General features: G+C 45.2%; 21 non-coding genes across 21 annotated transcripts; all 21 read left to right on the forward strand.

Moving 5' to 3' along the window:
- Positions 1 to 1,164: 1,164 nt before the first annotated feature.
- On the forward strand, positions 1,165 to 1,283 carry LOC130399061 (5S ribosomal RNA). Its single transcript, XR_008901594.1, has one exon. It is a non-coding gene; the product is annotated as a 5S ribosomal RNA (ribosomal RNA).
- A 519-nt stretch (positions 1,284 to 1,802) lies between these two features.
- Positions 1,803 to 1,921, forward strand: LOC130399062 (5S ribosomal RNA). The gene has a single exon (XR_008901595.1). It is a non-coding gene; the product is annotated as a 5S ribosomal RNA (ribosomal RNA).
- A 518-nt stretch (positions 1,922 to 2,439) lies between these two features.
- LOC130399063 (5S ribosomal RNA) lies at positions 2,440 to 2,558 on the forward strand. The gene has a single exon (XR_008901596.1). It is a non-coding gene; the product is annotated as a 5S ribosomal RNA (ribosomal RNA).
- Positions 2,559 to 3,087: 529 nt separating this feature from the next.
- LOC130399064 (5S ribosomal RNA) lies at positions 3,088 to 3,206 on the forward strand. The gene has a single exon (XR_008901597.1). It is a non-coding gene; the product is annotated as a 5S ribosomal RNA (ribosomal RNA).
- A 529-nt stretch (positions 3,207 to 3,735) lies between these two features.
- Positions 3,736 to 3,854, forward strand: LOC130399065 (5S ribosomal RNA). Its single transcript, XR_008901598.1, has one exon. It is a non-coding gene; the product is annotated as a 5S ribosomal RNA (ribosomal RNA).
- A 529-nt stretch (positions 3,855 to 4,383) lies between these two features.
- LOC130399067 (5S ribosomal RNA) lies at positions 4,384 to 4,502 on the forward strand. The gene has a single exon (XR_008901600.1). It is a non-coding gene; the product is annotated as a 5S ribosomal RNA (ribosomal RNA).
- Positions 4,503 to 5,031: 529 nt separating this feature from the next.
- Positions 5,032 to 5,150, forward strand: LOC130399068 (5S ribosomal RNA). The gene has a single exon (XR_008901601.1). It is a non-coding gene; the product is annotated as a 5S ribosomal RNA (ribosomal RNA).
- Positions 5,151 to 5,679: 529 nt separating this feature from the next.
- Positions 5,680 to 5,798, forward strand: LOC130399069 (5S ribosomal RNA). Its single transcript, XR_008901602.1, has one exon. It is a non-coding gene; the product is annotated as a 5S ribosomal RNA (ribosomal RNA).
- A 529-nt stretch (positions 5,799 to 6,327) lies between these two features.
- On the forward strand, positions 6,328 to 6,446 carry LOC130399070 (5S ribosomal RNA). Its single transcript, XR_008901603.1, has one exon. It is a non-coding gene; the product is annotated as a 5S ribosomal RNA (ribosomal RNA).
- Positions 6,447 to 6,975: 529 nt separating this feature from the next.
- Positions 6,976 to 7,094, forward strand: LOC130394312 (5S ribosomal RNA). The gene has a single exon (XR_008897483.1). It is a non-coding gene; the product is annotated as a 5S ribosomal RNA (ribosomal RNA).
- Positions 7,095 to 7,620: 526 nt separating this feature from the next.
- Positions 7,621 to 7,740, forward strand: LOC130395480 (5S ribosomal RNA). Its single transcript, XR_008898532.1, has one exon. It is a non-coding gene; the product is annotated as a 5S ribosomal RNA (ribosomal RNA).
- Positions 7,741 to 10,812: 3,072 nt separating this feature from the next.
- On the forward strand, positions 10,813 to 10,931 carry LOC130399071 (5S ribosomal RNA). Its single transcript, XR_008901604.1, has one exon. It is a non-coding gene; the product is annotated as a 5S ribosomal RNA (ribosomal RNA).
- A 529-nt stretch (positions 10,932 to 11,460) lies between these two features.
- On the forward strand, positions 11,461 to 11,579 carry LOC130399072 (5S ribosomal RNA). The gene has a single exon (XR_008901605.1). It is a non-coding gene; the product is annotated as a 5S ribosomal RNA (ribosomal RNA).
- Positions 11,580 to 12,108: 529 nt separating this feature from the next.
- Positions 12,109 to 12,227, forward strand: LOC130399074 (5S ribosomal RNA). The gene has a single exon (XR_008901606.1). It is a non-coding gene; the product is annotated as a 5S ribosomal RNA (ribosomal RNA).
- A 529-nt stretch (positions 12,228 to 12,756) lies between these two features.
- On the forward strand, positions 12,757 to 12,875 carry LOC130399075 (5S ribosomal RNA). The gene has a single exon (XR_008901607.1). It is a non-coding gene; the product is annotated as a 5S ribosomal RNA (ribosomal RNA).
- Positions 12,876 to 13,404: 529 nt separating this feature from the next.
- LOC130399076 (5S ribosomal RNA) lies at positions 13,405 to 13,523 on the forward strand. Its single transcript, XR_008901608.1, has one exon. It is a non-coding gene; the product is annotated as a 5S ribosomal RNA (ribosomal RNA).
- Positions 13,524 to 14,052: 529 nt separating this feature from the next.
- LOC130399077 (5S ribosomal RNA) lies at positions 14,053 to 14,171 on the forward strand. The gene has a single exon (XR_008901609.1). It is a non-coding gene; the product is annotated as a 5S ribosomal RNA (ribosomal RNA).
- Positions 14,172 to 14,700: 529 nt separating this feature from the next.
- LOC130399079 (5S ribosomal RNA) lies at positions 14,701 to 14,819 on the forward strand. Its single transcript, XR_008901611.1, has one exon. It is a non-coding gene; the product is annotated as a 5S ribosomal RNA (ribosomal RNA).
- Positions 14,820 to 15,348: 529 nt separating this feature from the next.
- Positions 15,349 to 15,467, forward strand: LOC130399080 (5S ribosomal RNA). The gene has a single exon (XR_008901612.1). It is a non-coding gene; the product is annotated as a 5S ribosomal RNA (ribosomal RNA).
- Positions 15,468 to 15,995: 528 nt separating this feature from the next.
- Positions 15,996 to 16,114, forward strand: LOC130399081 (5S ribosomal RNA). The gene has a single exon (XR_008901613.1). It is a non-coding gene; the product is annotated as a 5S ribosomal RNA (ribosomal RNA).
- A 529-nt stretch (positions 16,115 to 16,643) lies between these two features.
- LOC130399082 (5S ribosomal RNA) lies at positions 16,644 to 16,762 on the forward strand. The gene has a single exon (XR_008901614.1). It is a non-coding gene; the product is annotated as a 5S ribosomal RNA (ribosomal RNA).
- Positions 16,763 to 16,800: the final 38 nt, after the last annotated feature.

Below are 16,800 nucleotides of genomic sequence, written 5' to 3' on the forward strand. Positions count from 1 at the left end.
AAGCTTTTTCTTTTTAACTCGAGCTCATTGACTCCGTGGGTGTACCGTGACCTGATGTTTACTGCCAACCGCTTTGTGAGGATTTAAGCAACATACAAAAACTGACAACGTCTCTCAAAAACTGTTTTTGTGAAACATGAGGGAACGTATAGTGATACTGCCAGCAGGGAGCACCAGAGAGCTGAACCGACAGATGTACATTTCTTCAACTTTCACCAACACAAACACGCAGCTCACTTCAGATCATGGGAGGACGTCAAAAAAATCCCACCATTCCTCTGACACTTTAAAAAACCGTACCTTGGTTCAAACATTTACATCCACAAGCCACACGCAGTGTATTTCAGTAATTAATGAATTCAGAGGCACAATGATATTACATGGATAAGGGTTCATACTGACTCAATTACTGCCGTTTATATCTAACTAAGGATTGTTTTGTAAAAGTGGAAGTCGAGCCGCAGCAGCTTTCTCACTCTTATGTTGCTACTGTATAAAACCTGGTTTTTGCGGCCTTGCCCTATTTGCTACGGCAATACCACCCTGAACACGACCGATTTCGTCTGAAACTCGGAGCTACGCAGGGTGGGCATGGTTAGTACTTGGATGGGAGACGCCTGGGAATACCTAGGTGCTGTAGCTTTTTCTTTTCAACTCGAGCTCATTGACTCCGTGGCCTACCGTGCGTACCGTGACCTGATGTTACTGCCAACCGCTTTGGAGGATTAAGCAACATACAAAAACTGACAACGTCTCTCAAAACTATTTTTGTGAAACATGAGGACAGTATAGTGATACTGCCAGCAGGGAGCACCAGAGAGCTGAACCGACAGTTGTACATTTCTTAAACTTTCACCAACACAAACACGCACGCTCACTTCAGATCATGGAGGACGTCAAAAATCACCACCCATTCTCTGACACTTTAACCGTTAACCTTGGTTCAAACATTTAACATCACACGCACACGCAGTGTATTTCAGATAATTAATGAATTCAGATGTCACAATGATCGTTTACATGGATAAGGAGTCCTACTGAATCAATTACTGCCGTTTATATCTAACTAATGATTGTTTTTGTAAAGTGTAACGTCGAGCCTCAGCAGCTTTCTCACTCCTTATGTGCTACTGTATAAAACCTGGTTTTGCGCCTGCACTAATTGCTTACGGCCATACCACCCTGAACACGCCCGATCTCGTCTGATCTCGGAAGCTAAGCAGGGTCGGGCCTGGTTAGTACTTGGATGGGAGACCGCCTGGGAATACCAGGTGCTGTAAGCTTTTTCTTTTTCAACTCGAGCTCATTGACTCCGTGGCGTACCGTGACCTGATGTTACTGCCAACCGCTTTGGAGGATTTAAGCAACATACAAAACTGACAACGTCTCTCAAAACTATTTTTGTGAAACATGAGGACAGTATAGTGATACTGCCAGCAGGGAGCACCAGAGAGCTGAACCGACAGTTGTACATTTCTTAAACTTTCACCAACACAAACACGCACGCTCACTTCAGATCATGGGAGGACGTCAAAAAATCACCACCCATTCTCTGACACTTTAACCGTTAACCTTGGTTCAAACATTTAACATCACACGCACACGCAGTGTATTTCAGATAATTAATGAATTCAGATGTCACAATGATCGTTTACATGGATAAGGAGTCCTACTGAATCAATTACTGCCGTTTATATCTAACTAATGATTGTTTTTGTAAGAGTGTAACGTCGAAGCCTCAGCAGCTTTCTCACTCCTTATGTGCTACTGTATAAAACCTGGTTTTTGCGCCTGCACTAATTGCTTACGGCCATACCACCCTGAACACGCCCGATCTCGTCTGATCTCGGAAGCTAAGCAGGGTCGGGCCTGGTTAGTACTTGGATGGGAGACCGCCTGGGAATACCAGGTGCTGTAAGCTTTTTCTTTTTCAACTCGAGCTCATTGACTCCGTGGCGTACCGTGACCTGATGTTTACTGCCAACCGCTTTGGAGGATTTAAGCAACATACAAAACTGACAACGTCTCTCAAAACTATTTTTGTGAAACATGAGGACAGTATAGTGATACTGCCAGCAGGGAGCACCAGAGAGCTGAAACCGACAGTTGTACATTTCTTAAACTTTCACCAACACAAACACGCACGCTCACTTCAGATCATGGGAGGACGTCAAAAAATCACCACCCATTCTCTGACACTTTAACCGTTAACCTTGGTTCAAACATTTAACATCACACGCACACGCAGTGTATTTCAGATAATTAATGAATTCAGATGTCACAATGATCGTTTACATGGATAAGGAGTCCTACTGAATCAATTACTGCCGTTTATATCTAACTAATGATTGTTTTTGTAAAGTGTAACGTCGAGCCTCAGCAGCTTTCTCACTCCTTATGTGCTACTGTATAAAACCTGGTTTTGCGCCTGCACTAATTGCTTACGGCCATACCACCCTGAACACGCCCGATCTCGTCTGATCTCGGAAGCTAAGCAGGGTCGGGCCTGGTTAGTACTTGGATGGGAGACCGCCTGGGAATACCAGGTGCTGTAAGCTTTTTCTTTTTCAACTCGAGCTCATTGACTCCGTGGCCTAACGTGGCGTACCGTGACCTGATGTTTACTGCCAACCGCTTTGGAGGATTTAAGCAACATACAAAAACTGACAACGTCTCTCAAAACTATTTTTGTGAAACATGAGGACAGTATAGTGATACTGCCAGCAGGGAGCACCAGAGAGCTGAACCGACAGTTGTACATTTCTTAAACTTTCACCAACACAAACACGCACGCTCACTTCAGATCATGGGAGGACGTCAAAAAATCACCACCCATTCTCTGACACTTTAACCGTTAACCTTGGTTCAAACATTTAACATCACACGCACACGCAGTGTATTTCAGATAATTAATGAATTCAGATGTCACAATGATCGTTTACATGGATAAGGAGTCCTACTGAATCAATTACTGCCGTTTATATCTAACTAATGATTGTTTTTGTAAAAGTGTAACGTCGAGCCTCAGCAGCTTTCTCACTCCTTATGTGCTACTGTATAAAACCTGGTTTTGCGCCTGCACTAATTGCTTACGGCCATACCACCCTGAACACGCCCGATCTCGTCTGATCTCGGAAGCTAAGCAGGGTCGGGCCTGGTTAGTACTTGGATGGGAGACCGCCTGGGAATACCAGGTGCTGTAAGCTTTTTCTTTTTCAACTCGAGCTCATTGCCTCCGTGGCCTACCGTGGCGTACCGTGACCTGATGTTTACTGCCAACCGCTTTGGAGGATTTAAGCAACATACAAAAACTGACAACGTCTCTCAAAACTATTTTTGTGAAACATGAGGACAGTATAGTGATACTGCCAGCAGGGAGCACCAGAGAGCTGAACCGACAGTTGTACATTTCTTAAACTTTCACCAACACAAACACGCACGCTCACTTCAGATCATGGGAGGACGTCAAAAAATCACCACCCATTCTCTGACACTTTAACCGTTAACCTTGGTTCAAACATTTAACATCACACGCACACGCAGTGTATTTCAGATAATTAATGAATTCAGATGTCACAATGATCGTTTACATGGATAAGGAGTCCTACTGAATCAATTACTGCCGTTTATATCTAACTAATGATTGTTTTTGTAAGAGTGTAACGTCGAGCCTCAGCAGCTTTCTCACTCCTTATGTGCTACTGTATAAAACCTGGTTTTGCGCCTGCACTAATTGCTTACGGCCATACCACCCTGAACACGCCCGATCTCGTCTGATCTCGGAAGCTAAGCAGGGTCGGGCCTGGTTAGTACTTGGATGGGAGACCGCCTGGGAATACCAGGTGCTGTAAGCTTTTTCTTTTTCAACTCGAGCTCATTGCCTCCGTGGCCTACCGTGGCGTACCGTGACCTGATGTTTACTGCCAACCGCTTTGGAGGATTTAAGCAACATACAAAAACTGACAACGTCTCTCAAAACTATTTTTGTGAAACATGAGGACAGTATAGTGATACTGCCAGCAGGGAGCACCAGAGAGCTGAACCGACAGTTGTACATTTCTTAAACTTTCACCAACACAAACACGCACGCTCACTTCAGATCATGGGAGGACGTCAAAAAATCACCACCCATTCTCTGACACTTTAACCGTTAACCTTGGTTCAAACATTTAACATCACACGCACACGCAGTGTATTTCAGATAATTAATGAATTCAGATGTCACAATGATCGTTTACATGGATAAGGAGTCCTACTGAATCAATTACTGCCGTTTATATCTAACTAATGATTGTTTTTGTAAAAGTGTAACGTCGAGCCTCAGCAGCTTTCTCACTCCTTATGTGCTACTGTATAAAACCTGGTTTTGCGCCTGCACTAATTGCTTACGGCCATACCACCCTGAACACGCCCGATCTCGTCTGATCTCGGAAGCTAAGCAGGGTCGGGCCTGGTTAGTACTTGGATGGGAGACCGCCTGGGAATACCAGGTGCTGTAAGCTTTTTCTTTTTCAACTCGAGCTCATTGCCTCCGTGGCCTACCGTGGCGTACCGTGACCTGATGTTTACTGCCAACCGCTTTGGAGGATTTAAGCAACATACAAAAACTGACAACGTCTCTCAAAACTATTTTTGTGAAACATGAGGACAGTATAGTGATACTGCCAGCAGGGAGCACCAGAGAGCTGAACCGACAGTTGTACATTTCTTAAACTTTCACCAACACAAACACGCACGCTCACTTCAGATCATGGGAGGACGTCAAAAAATCACCACCCATTCTCTGACACTTTAACCGTTAACCTTGGTTCAAACATTTAACATCACACGCACACGCAGTGTATTTCAGATAATTAATGAATTCAGATGTCACAATGATCGTTTACATGGATAAGGAGTCCTACTGAATCAATTACTGCCGTTTATATCTAACTAATGATTGTTTTTGTAAAAGTGTAACGTCGAGCCTCAGCAGCTTTCTCACTCCTTATGTGCTACTGTATAAAACCTGGTTTTGCGCCTGCACTAATTGCTTACGGCCATACCACCCTGAACACGCCCGATCTCGTCTGATCTCGGAAGCTAAGCAGGGTCGGGCCTGGTTAGTACTTGGATGGGAGACCGCCTGGGAATACCAGGTGCTGTAAGCTTTTTCTTTTTCAACTCGAGCTCATTGCCTCCGTGGCCTACCGTGGCGTACCGTGACCTGATGTTTACTGCCAACCGCTTTGGAGGATTTAAGCAACATACAAAAACTGACAACGTCTCTCAAAACTATTTTTGTGAAACATGAGGACAGTATAGTGATACTGCCAGCAGGGAGCACCAGAGAGCTGAACCGACAGTTGTACATTTCTTAAACTTTCACCAACACAAACACGCACGCTCACTTCAGATCATGGGAGGACGTCAAAAAATCACCACCCATTCTCTGACACTTTAACCGTTAACCTTGGTTCAAACATTTAACATCACACGCACACGCAGTGTATTTCAGATAATTAATGAATTCAGATGTCACAATGATCGTTTACATGGATAAGGAGTCCTACTGAATCAATTACTGCCGTTTATATCTAACTAATGATTGTTTTTGTAAAAGTGTAACGTCGAGCCTCAGCAGCTTTCTCACTCCTTATGTGCTACTGTATAAAACCTGGTTTTGCGCCTGCACTAATTGCTTACGGCCATACCACCCTGAACACGCCCGATCTCGTCTGATCTCGGAAGCTAAGCAGGGTCGGGCCTGGTTAGTACTTGGATGGGAGACCGCCTGGGAATACCAGGTGCTGTAAGCTTTTTCTTTTTCAACTCGAGCTCATTGCCTCCGTGGCCTACCGTGGCGTACCGTGACCTGATGTTTACTGCCAACCGCTTTGGAGGATTTAAGCAACATACAAAAACTGACAACGTCTCTCAAAACTATTTTTGTGAAACATGAGGACAGTATAGTGATACTGCCAGCAGGGAGCACCAGAGAGCTGAACCGACAGTTGTACATTTCTTAAACTTTCACCAACACAAACACGCACGCTCACTTCAGATCATGGGAGGACGTCAAAAAATCACCACCCATTCTCTGACACTTTAACCGTTAACCTTGGTTCAAACATTTAACATCACACGCACACGCAGTGTATTTCAGATAATTAATGAATTCAGATGTCACAATGATCGTTTACATGGATAAGGAGTCCTACTGAATCAATTACTGCCGTTTATATCTAACTAATGATTGTTTTTGTAAAAGTGTAACGTCGAGCCTCAGCAGCTTTCTCACTCCTTATGTGCTACTGTATAAAACCTGGTTTTGCGCCTGCACTAATTGCTTACGGCCATACCACCCTGAACACGCCCGATCTCGTCTGATCTCGGAAGCTAAGCAGGGTCGGGCCTGGTTAGTACTTGGATGGGAGACCGCCTGGGAATACCAGGTGCTGTAAGCTTTTTCTTTTTCAACTCGAGCTCATTGACTCGGTGGCCTACCGTGGCGTACCGTGACCTGATGTTTACTGCCAACCGCTTTGGAGGATTTAAGCAACATACAAAAACTGACAACGTCTCTCAAAACTATTTTTGTGAAACATGAGGACAGTATAGTGATACTGCCAGCAGGGAGCACCAGAGAGCTGAACCGACAGTTGTACATTTCTTAAACTTTCACCAACACAAACACGCACGCTCACTTCAGATCATGGGAGGACGTCAAAAAATCACCACCCATTCTCTGACACTTTAACCGTTAACCTTGGTTCAAACATTTAACATCACACGCACACGCAGTGTATTTCAGATAATTAATGAATTCAGATGTCACAATGATCGTTTACATGGATAAGGAGTCCTACTGAATCAATTACTGCCGTTTATATCTAACTAATGATTGTTTTTGTAAAAGTGTAACGTCGAGCCTCAGCAGCTTTCTCACTCCTTATGTGCTACTGTATAAAACCTGGTTTTGCGCCTGCACTAATTGCGTATGGCCGTACCACCCTGAACACGCCCGATCTCGTCTGATCTCGGAAGCTAAGCAGGGTCGGGCCTGGTTAGTACTTGGATGGGAGACCGCCTGGGAATACCAGGTGCTGTAAGCTTTTTCTTTTTCAACTCGAGCTCATTGACTCCGTGGCCTACCGTGGCGTACCGTGACCTGATGTTTACTGCCAACCGCTTTGGAGGATTTAAGCAACATACAAAAACTGACAACGTCTCTCAAAACTATTTTTGTGAAACATGAGGACAGTATAGTGATACTGCCAGCAGGGAGCACCAGAGAGCTGAACCGACAGTTGTACATTTCTTAAACTTTCACCAACACAAACACGCACGCTCACTTCAGATCATGGGAGGACGTCAAAAAATCACCACCCATTCTCTGACACTTTAACCGTTAACCTTGGTTCAAACATTTAACATCACACGCACACGCAGTGTATTTCAGATAATTAATGAATTCAGATGTCACAATGATCGTTTACATGGATAAGGAGTCCTACTGAATCAATTACTGCCGTTTATATCTAACTAATGATTGTTTTTGTAAAAGTGTAACGTCGAGCCTCAGCAGCTTTCTCACTCCTTATGTGCTACTGTATAAAACCTGGTTTTGCGCCTGCACTTGATTACGGCCATACCACCCTGAACACGCCCGATCTCGTCTGATCTCGGAAGCTAAGCTGGGTCGGGCCTGGATAGTACTTGGATGGGAGACCTCCTCAGAAGCCCAGGTTGCTGTAAGTAGTGACGGGTGTCACCAAAAAAAAAAAAAAACACGCCCATTGAGGAAGTGATACGCCCATTGAGGAAGTGTTTGGTGTGCTTGAGTGGTGAGAGGAGGACGGTGTTGGAGCGAGGATTCTTTTGGTGGTAAATCAAGTATTTATAGATATTTTTTTGGTTAGTTTTGCGTCTAGTCGTTTATTCCCCCGACAGCTTGCTGTTTGGGGGAGTATTAGTATACTTTAGTTCGGTTTTTTTTCGATGTCTCACGCGGTTTCGAAAACTCGAATGGAAGACGGCATGGAACGGAACACGGCTCCTGCTGCGGTGACGGATGGTGGTTGTGTGGCGAAGAGGACATCGGAGGACGTACTAGGCGGGAGACCGGTGACTGCGGAGAGAGCAACAAGAGAGAAGGAGGACAAGGTTGCGGATGGTGGCCCGAGCTACTGCAGGGAGTTGTCTGTGGCTGTGGAGCTTGTGGGAGAGGAGAAAATCCCGATGATGGAGATGCTAAGGGCGATGCAGAGTGTATGTGGATTGGTTCTTGGGACCTGTCGCTACCTCTCATTGAAACCAATATGAAGTAACGATGAATCACCCCCACAAAGGGACAAGTGAAGAGGCGATTTTGGATGGTTTTTATGCTTAAGGGGGACCCCATCGTTGTGCATAAAACGCACTGCTGCAAGACGAGCATGGTTTGTTGTGTCCCTTTAGAGGTTCTACCAGTGCTCCATTACGGATGAGGAGATTGCTGAAGAAGCTTGCGGACTGTGGGTGTGGAGGCAGTTTCGCCGATTGCAAGGAAGGAACGTGGCCCCTGGGTCAGTGATCCATATGTGAGGGTACACGGTTTTGTTAAGTGTGAAGTTTAACAGGAACAGTACGGTGTCCTTGCCTTGGTCTCAACACGTTTGGACACTGAAAGGGTGCTGAATATTTCCGAGTCATCCATGACAGAACAATTAAAAGGTGTGTAGATTGTGCATCCAGCCTGGACATATAGTGAGGGAACTGTCCTGACTTCCTCTGTCGGAAGTGCGGGAAGCAGGGACACTATGCAAGGGAGTGTGTGGCTGTGATTAAATGCAGAGAGTGTGTAATAGAAAGGGAAATTGTGTGTGTAGGAGGAGCAGGTGGGAGGGGGTGCCCTCTCAGTTGACCCAGACTCAAGGCTTATCGTTGGAGAGTGAGGAAAGTGGAGGGGAAGAGAGTGCGGAAGAGGAGATGGAGCACGGGGAGCTGTCTGACGGGGAGACAGTCTTGGACAGTCAGCTACAGGTTGTGCTGAAGGACCCGGGTGTGGGGGGGCATGGGGTTGCCCGGGGGGCAAAGCTCTCAAGAGAGCTTTCCTCTCTACCGGCATCTGGGCACCCTACACCAGCGGAGGGCGTAGCCAAGGTGCCGCGGGGGTCTGGACAGTTGGGAAACGAGGCGGGACATGGCACGGGGGCTTAGCCTAGAAGTGGATTTGGTTGTGTCAATGGCACCGGCATCAGGGGGAGATGGGGGCACAGGGTTGGGGGGGGGCAGGAGCTCTCAAGCGGGGCTCCTCTCTTTACAGGCGCCCGTGGTGGCCTACAGTAGAGGAAGATGCAGCCTGGGGGTCTTGTGCTGTGACTATTGAGGCTACAGCCGACGCGTCTCATTGGCGTGGTATGGGCGCCTATAATTTCCCCCCCCACACTGGCTGATGGAAGGGAGAGGGAGAATAAGTCTGGGAATGAGGCCGTTGGGTGTTGTAGGGAGAGGGCGCCCAGGGTCAACGCAGGAGAGGGGTTGATTCCGATGAGGAACAGAGGAACTTGAAAAAGAAAGGGGTAACGTAAAAAAAAAGAAAAGATTTAACAGTAATACCCACTCTGTGTCTTTTGATTTCAATGGTCACACTCACATACAATTAATATCAACGGTCTTAACAATATGGCGAAGTTTGATGAGGTGTTAATCAATTTTAAATCCGATATTTAGTGCTGCAGGAAACAAACTGGACACAGGCATAAAATGCCAGAAGAAATCAAGGAGAAATGGATGGGGACTGTTATTCGTCAATTGTGGGACTGGCAGATCGTGTGGTGTGGCAATACTTGTAAAGGAGGATGTGGTTGGGAATGTGAAGGAGGTTCTGAATGATGGGAAGGGGAGGATTTTCACAAGTATTTGTTAGGAACAGCACTTTAGTCATGGTAACGGAAGTCAGGGACGTTAGGATTTTAGTGTGTAGTGTGGGCATTGTTTTTCCTGCTTGTTAAGACCTGGCAGACCACTCCGACGCATAAGTGTTTGTTGTGTATGATTAGGGTTACACCTCTCCTATATGATTGTTGCGTACATTTGTGATTATCAACTGTCTGTATGTCTTCTGTGTGTCATACTGTGTTGGTTATGACCGTAAAAAGATTGTAAATTACTGTAAATACGGAATTTTAGAAATAATTAAAAAAAAAAAAAAAAAAAAAAAAAAACACGCCCGATCTCGTCTGATCTCGGAAGCTAAGCAGGGTCGGGCCTGGTTAGTACTTGGATGGGAGACCGCCTGGGAATAACAGGTGCTGTAAGCATTTTCTTTTTCAACTCGAGCTCATTGCCTCCGTGGCCTACCGTGGCGTACCGTGACCTGATGTTTACTGCCAACCGCTTTGGAGGATTTAAGCAACATACAAAAACTGACAACGTCTCTCAAAACTATTTTTGTGAAACATGAGGACAGTATAGTGATACTGCCAGCAGGGAGCACCAGAGAGCTGAACCGACAGTTGTACATTTCTTAAACTTTCACCAACACAAACACGCACGCTCACTTCAGATCATGGGAGGACGTCAAAAAATCACCACCCATTCTCTGACACTTTAACCGTTAACCTTGGTTCAAACATTTAACATCACACGCACACGCAGTGTATTTCAGATAATTAATGAATTCAGATGTCACAATGATCGTTTACATGGATAAGGAGTCCTACTGAATCAATTACTGCCGTTTATATCTAACTAATGATTGTTTTTGTAAGAGTGTAACGTCGAGCCTCAGCAGCTTTCTCACTCCTTATGTGCTACTGTATAAAACCTGGTTTTGCGCCTGCACTAATTGCTTACGGCCATACCACCCTGAACACGCCCGATCTCGTCTGATCTCGGAAGCTAAGCAGGGTCGGGCCTGGTTAGTACTTGGATGGGAGACCGCCTGGGAATACCAGGTGCTGTAAGCTTTTTCTTTTTCAACTCGAGCTCATTGACTCCGTGGCCTACCGTGGCGTACCGTGACCTGATGTTTACTGCCAACCGCTTTGGAGGATTTAAGCAACATACAAAAACTGACAACGTCTCTCAAAACTATTTTTGTGAAACATGAGGACAGTATAGTGATACTGCCAGCAGGGAGCACCAGAGAGCTGAACCGACAGTTGTACATTTCTTAAACTTTCACCAACACAAACACGCACGCTCACTTCAGATCATGGGAGGACGTCAAAAAATCACCACCCATTCTCTGACACTTTAACCGTTAACCTTGGTTCAAACATTTAACATCACACGCACACGCAGTGTATTTCAGATAATTAATGAATTCAGATGTCACAATGATCGTTTACATGGATAAGGAGTCCTACTGAATCAATTACTGCCGTTTATATCTAACTAATGATTGTTTTTGTAAGAGTGTAACGTCGAGCCTCAGCAGCTTTCTCACTCCTTATGTGCTACTGTATAAAACCTGGTTTTGCGCCTGCACTAATTGCTTACGGCCATACCACCCTGAACACGCCCGATCTCGTCTGATCTCGGAAGCTAAGCAGGGTCGGGCCTGGTTAGTACTTGGATGGGAGACCGCCTGGGAATACCAGGTGCTGTAAGCTTTTTCTTTTTCAACTCGAGCTCATTGACTCCGTGGCCTACCGTGGCGTACCGTGACCTGATGTTTACTGCCAACCGCTTTGGAGGATTTAAGCAACATACAAAAACTGACAACGTCTCTCAAAACTATTTTTGTGAAACATGAGGACAGTATAGTGATACTGCCAGCAGGGAGCACCAGAGAGCTGAACCGACAGTTGTACATTTCTTAAACTTTCACCAACACAAACACGCACGCTCACTTCAGATCATGGGAGGACGTCAAAAAATCACCACCCATTCTCTGACACTTTAACCGTTAACCTTGGTTCAAACATTTAACATCACACGCACACGCAGTGTATTTCAGATAATTAATGAATTCAGATGTCACAATGATCGTTTACATGGATAAGGAGTCCTACTGAATCAATTACTGCCGTTTATATCTAACTAATGATTGTTTTTGTAAAAGTGTAACGTCGAGCCTCAGCAGCTTTCTCACTCCTTATGTGCTACTGTATAAAACCTGGTTTTGCGCCTGCACTAATTGCTTACGGCCATACCACCCTGAACACGCCCGATCTCGTCTGATCTCGGAAGCTAAGCAGGGTCGGGCCTGGTTAGTACTTGGATGGGAGACCGCCTGGGAATACCAGGTGCTGTAAGCTTTTTCTTTTTCAACTCGAGCTCATTGCCTCCGTGGCCTACCGTGGCGTACCGTGACCTGATGTTTACTGCCAACCGCTTTGGAGGATTTAAGCAACATACAAAAACTGACAACGTCTCTCAAAACTATTTTTGTGAAACATGAGGACAGTATAGTGATACTGCCAGCAGGGAGCACCAGAGAGCTGAACCGACAGTTGTACATTTCTTAAACTTTCACCAACACAAACACGCACGCTCACTTCAGATCATGGGAGGACGTCAAAAAATCACCACCCATTCTCTGACACTTTAACCGTTAACCTTGGTTCAAACATTTAACATCACACGCACACGCAGTGTATTTCAGATAATTAATGAATTCAGATGTCACAATGATCGTTTACATGGATAAGGAGTCCTACTGAATCAATTACTGCCGTTTATATCTAACTAATGATTGTTTTTGTAAAAGTGTAACGTCGAGCCTCAGCAGCTTTCTCACTCCTTATGTGCTACTGTATAAAACCTGGTTTTGCGCCTGCACTAATTGCTTACGGCCATACCACCCTGAACACGCCCGATCTCGTCTGATCTCGGAAGCTAAGCAGGGTCGGGCCTGGTTAGTACTTGGATGGGAGACCGCCTGGGAATACCAGGTGCTGTAAGCTTTTTCTTTTTCAACTCGAGCTCATTGACTCCGTGGCCTACCGTGGCGTACCGTGACCTGATGTTTACTGCCAACCGCTTTGGAGGATTTAAGCAACATACAAAAACTGACAACGTCTCTCAAAACTATTTTTGTGAAACATGAGGACAGTATAGTGATACTGCCAGCAGGGAGCACCAGAGAGCTGAACCGACAGTTGTACATTTCTTAAACTTTCACCAACACAAACACGCACGCTCACTTCAGATCATGGGAGGACGTCAAAAAATCACCACCCATTCTCTGACACTTTAACCGTTAACCTTGGTTCAAACATTTAACATCACACGCACACGCAGTGTATTTCAGATAATTAATGAATTCAGATGTCACAATGATCGTTTACATGGATAAGGAGTCCTACTGAATCAATTACTGCCGTTTATATCTAACTAATGATTGTTTTTGTAAAAGTGTAACGTCGAGCCTCAGCAGCTTTCTCACTCCTTATGTGCTACTGTATAAAACCTGGTTTTGCGCCTGCACTAATTGCTTACGGCCATACCACCCTGAACACGCCCGATCTCGTCTGATCTCGGAAGCTAAGCAGGGTCGGGCCTGGTTAGTACTTGGATGGGAGACCGCCTGGGAATACCAGGTGCTGTAAGCTTTTTCTTTTTCAACTCGAGCTCATTGACTCCGTGGCCTACCGTGGCGTACCGTGACCTGATGTTTACTGCCAACCGCTTTGGAGGATTTAAGCAACATACAAAAACTGACAACGTCTCTCAAAACTATTTTTGTGAAACATGAGGACAGTATAGTGATACTGCCAGCAGGGAGCACCAGAGAGCTGAACCGACAGTTGTACATTTCTTAAACTTTCACCAACACAAACACGCACGCTCACTTCAGATCATGGGAGGACGTCAAAAAATCACCACCCATTCTCTGACACTTTAACCGTTAACCTTGGTTCAAACATTTAACATCACACGCACACGCAGTGTATTTCAGATAATTAATGAATTCAGATGTCACAATGATCGTTTACATGGATAAGGAGTCCTACTGAATCAATTACTGCCGTTTATATCTAACTAATGATTGTTTTTGTAAGAGTGTAACGTCGAGCCTCAGCAGCTTTCTCACTCCTTATGTGCTACTGTATAAAACCTGGTTTTGCGCCTGCACTAATTGCTTACGGCCATACCACCCTGAACACGCCCGATCTCGTCTGATCTCGGAAGCTAAGCAGGGTCGGGCCTGGTTAGTACTTGGATGGGAGACCGCCTGGGAATACCAGGTGCTGTAAGCTTTTTCTTTTTCAACTCGAGCTCATTGACTCCGTGGCCTACCGTGGCGTACCGTGACCTGATGTTTACTGCCAACCGCTTTGGAGGATTTAAGCAACATACAAAAACTGACAACGTCTCTCAAAACTATTTTTGTGAAACATGAGGACAGTATAGTGATACTGCCAGCAGGGAGCACCAGAGAGCTGAACCGACAGTTGTACATTTCTTAAACTTTCACCAACACAAACACGCACGCTCACTTCAGATCATGGGAGGACGTCAAAAAATCACCACCCATTCTCTGACACTTTAACCGTTAACCTTGGTTCAAACATTTAACATCACACGCACACGCAGTGTATTTCAGATAATTAATGAATTCAGATGTCACAATGATCGTTTACATGGATAAGGAGTCCTACTGAATCAATTACTGCCGTTTATATCTAACTAATGATTGTTTTTGTAAAAGTGTAACGTCGAGCCTCAGCAGCTTTCTCACTCCTTATGTGCTACTGTATAAAACCTGGTTTTGCGCCTGCACTAATTGCTTACGGCCATACCACCCTGAACACGCCCGATCTCGTCTGATCTCGGAAGCTAAGCAGGGTCGGGCCTGGTTAGTACTTGGATGGGAGACCGCCTGGGAATACCAGGTGCTGTAAGCTTTTTCTTTTTCAACTCGAGCTCATTGCCTCCGTGGCCTACCGTGGCGTACCGTGACCTGATGTTTACTGCCAACCGCTTTGGAGGATTTAAGCAACATACAAAAACTGACAACGTCTCTCAAAACTATTTTTGTGAAACATGAGGACAGTATAGTGATACTGCCAGCAGGGAGCACCAGAGAGCTGAACCGACAGTTGTACATTTCTTAAACTTTCACCAACACAAACACGCACGCTCACTTCAGATCATGGGAGGACGTCAAAAAATCACCACCCATTCTCTGACACTTTAACCGTTAACCTTGGTTCAAACATTTAACATCACACGCACACGCAGTGTATTTCAGATAATTAATGAATTCAGATGTCACAATGATCGTTTACATGGATAAGGAGTCCTACTGAATCAATTACTGCCGTTTATATCTAACTAATGATTGTTTTTGTAAAAGTGTAACGTCGAGCCTCAGCAGCTTTCTCACTCCTTATGTGCTACTGTATAAAACCTGGTTTTGCGCCTGCACTAATTGCTTACGGCCATACCACCCTGAACACGCCCGATCTCGTCTGATCTCGGAAGCTAAGCAGGGTCGGGCCTGGTTAGTACTTGGATGGGAGACCGCCTGGGAATACCAGGTGCTGTAAGCTTTTTCTTTTTCAACTCGAGCTCATTGACTCCGTGGCCTACCGTGGCGTACCGTGACCTGATGTTTACTGCCAACCGCTTTGGAGGATTTAAGCAACATACAAAAACTGACAACGTCTCTCAAAACTATTTTTGTGAAACATGAGGACAGTATAGTGATACTGCCAGCAGGGAGCACCAGAGAGCTGAACCGACAGTTGTACATTTCTTAAACTTTCACCAACACAAACACGCACGCTCACTTCAGATCATGGGAGGACGTCAAAAAATCACCACCCATTCTCTGACACTTTAACCGTTAACCTTGGTTCAAACATTTAACATCACACGCACACGCAGTGTATTTCAGATAATTAATGAATTCAGATGTCACAATGATCGTTTACATGGATAAGGAGTCCTACTGAATCAATTACTGCCGTTTATATCTAACTAATGATTGTTTTTGTAAAGTGTAACGTCGAGCCTCAGCAGCTTTCTCACTCCTTATGTGCTACTGTATAAAACCTGGTTTTGCGCCTGCACTAATTGCTTACGGCCATACCACCCTGAACACGCCCGATCTCGTCTGATCTCGGAAGCTAAGCAGGGTCGGGCCTGGTTAGTACTTGGATGGGAGACCGCCTGGGAATACCAGGTGCTGTAAGCTTTTTCTTTTTCAACTCGAGCTCATTGACTCCGTGGCCTACCGTGGCGTACCGTGACCTGATGTTTACTGCCAACCGCTTTGGAGGATTTAAGCAACATACAAAAACTGACAACGTCTCTCAAAACTATTTTTGTGAAACATGAGGACAGTATAGTGATACTGCCAGCAGGGAGCACCAGAGAGCTGAACCGACAGTTGTACATTTCTTAAACTTTCACCAACACAAACACGCACGCTCACTTCAGATCATGGGAGGACGTCAAAAAATCACCACCCATTCTCTGACACTTTAACCGTTAACCTTGGTTCAAACATTTAACATCACACGCACACGCAGTGTATTTCAGATAATTAATGAATTCAGATGTCACAATGATCGTTTACATGGATAAGGAGTCCTACTGAATCAATTACTGCCGTTTATATCTAACTAATGATTGTTTTTGTAAAAGTGTAACGTCGAGCCTCAGCAGCTTTCTCACTCCTTATGTGCTACTGTATAAAACCTGGTTTTGCGCCTGCACTAATTGCTTACGGCCATACCACCCTGAACACGCCCGATCTCGTCTGATCTCGGAAGCTAAGCAGGGTCGGGCCTGGTTAGTACTTGGATGGGAGACCGCCTGGGAATACCAGGTGCTGTAAGCTTTTCTTTTTCAACTCGAGCTCATTGACTCCGTGGCGTA

This window comes from Gadus chalcogrammus, chromosome 12 (assembly GCF_026213295.1).
Source record: "Gadus chalcogrammus isolate NIFS_2021 chromosome 12, NIFS_Gcha_1.0, whole genome shotgun sequence".
Classification (NCBI taxonomy): domain Eukaryota; kingdom Metazoa; phylum Chordata; class Actinopteri; order Gadiformes; family Gadidae; genus Gadus; species Gadus chalcogrammus.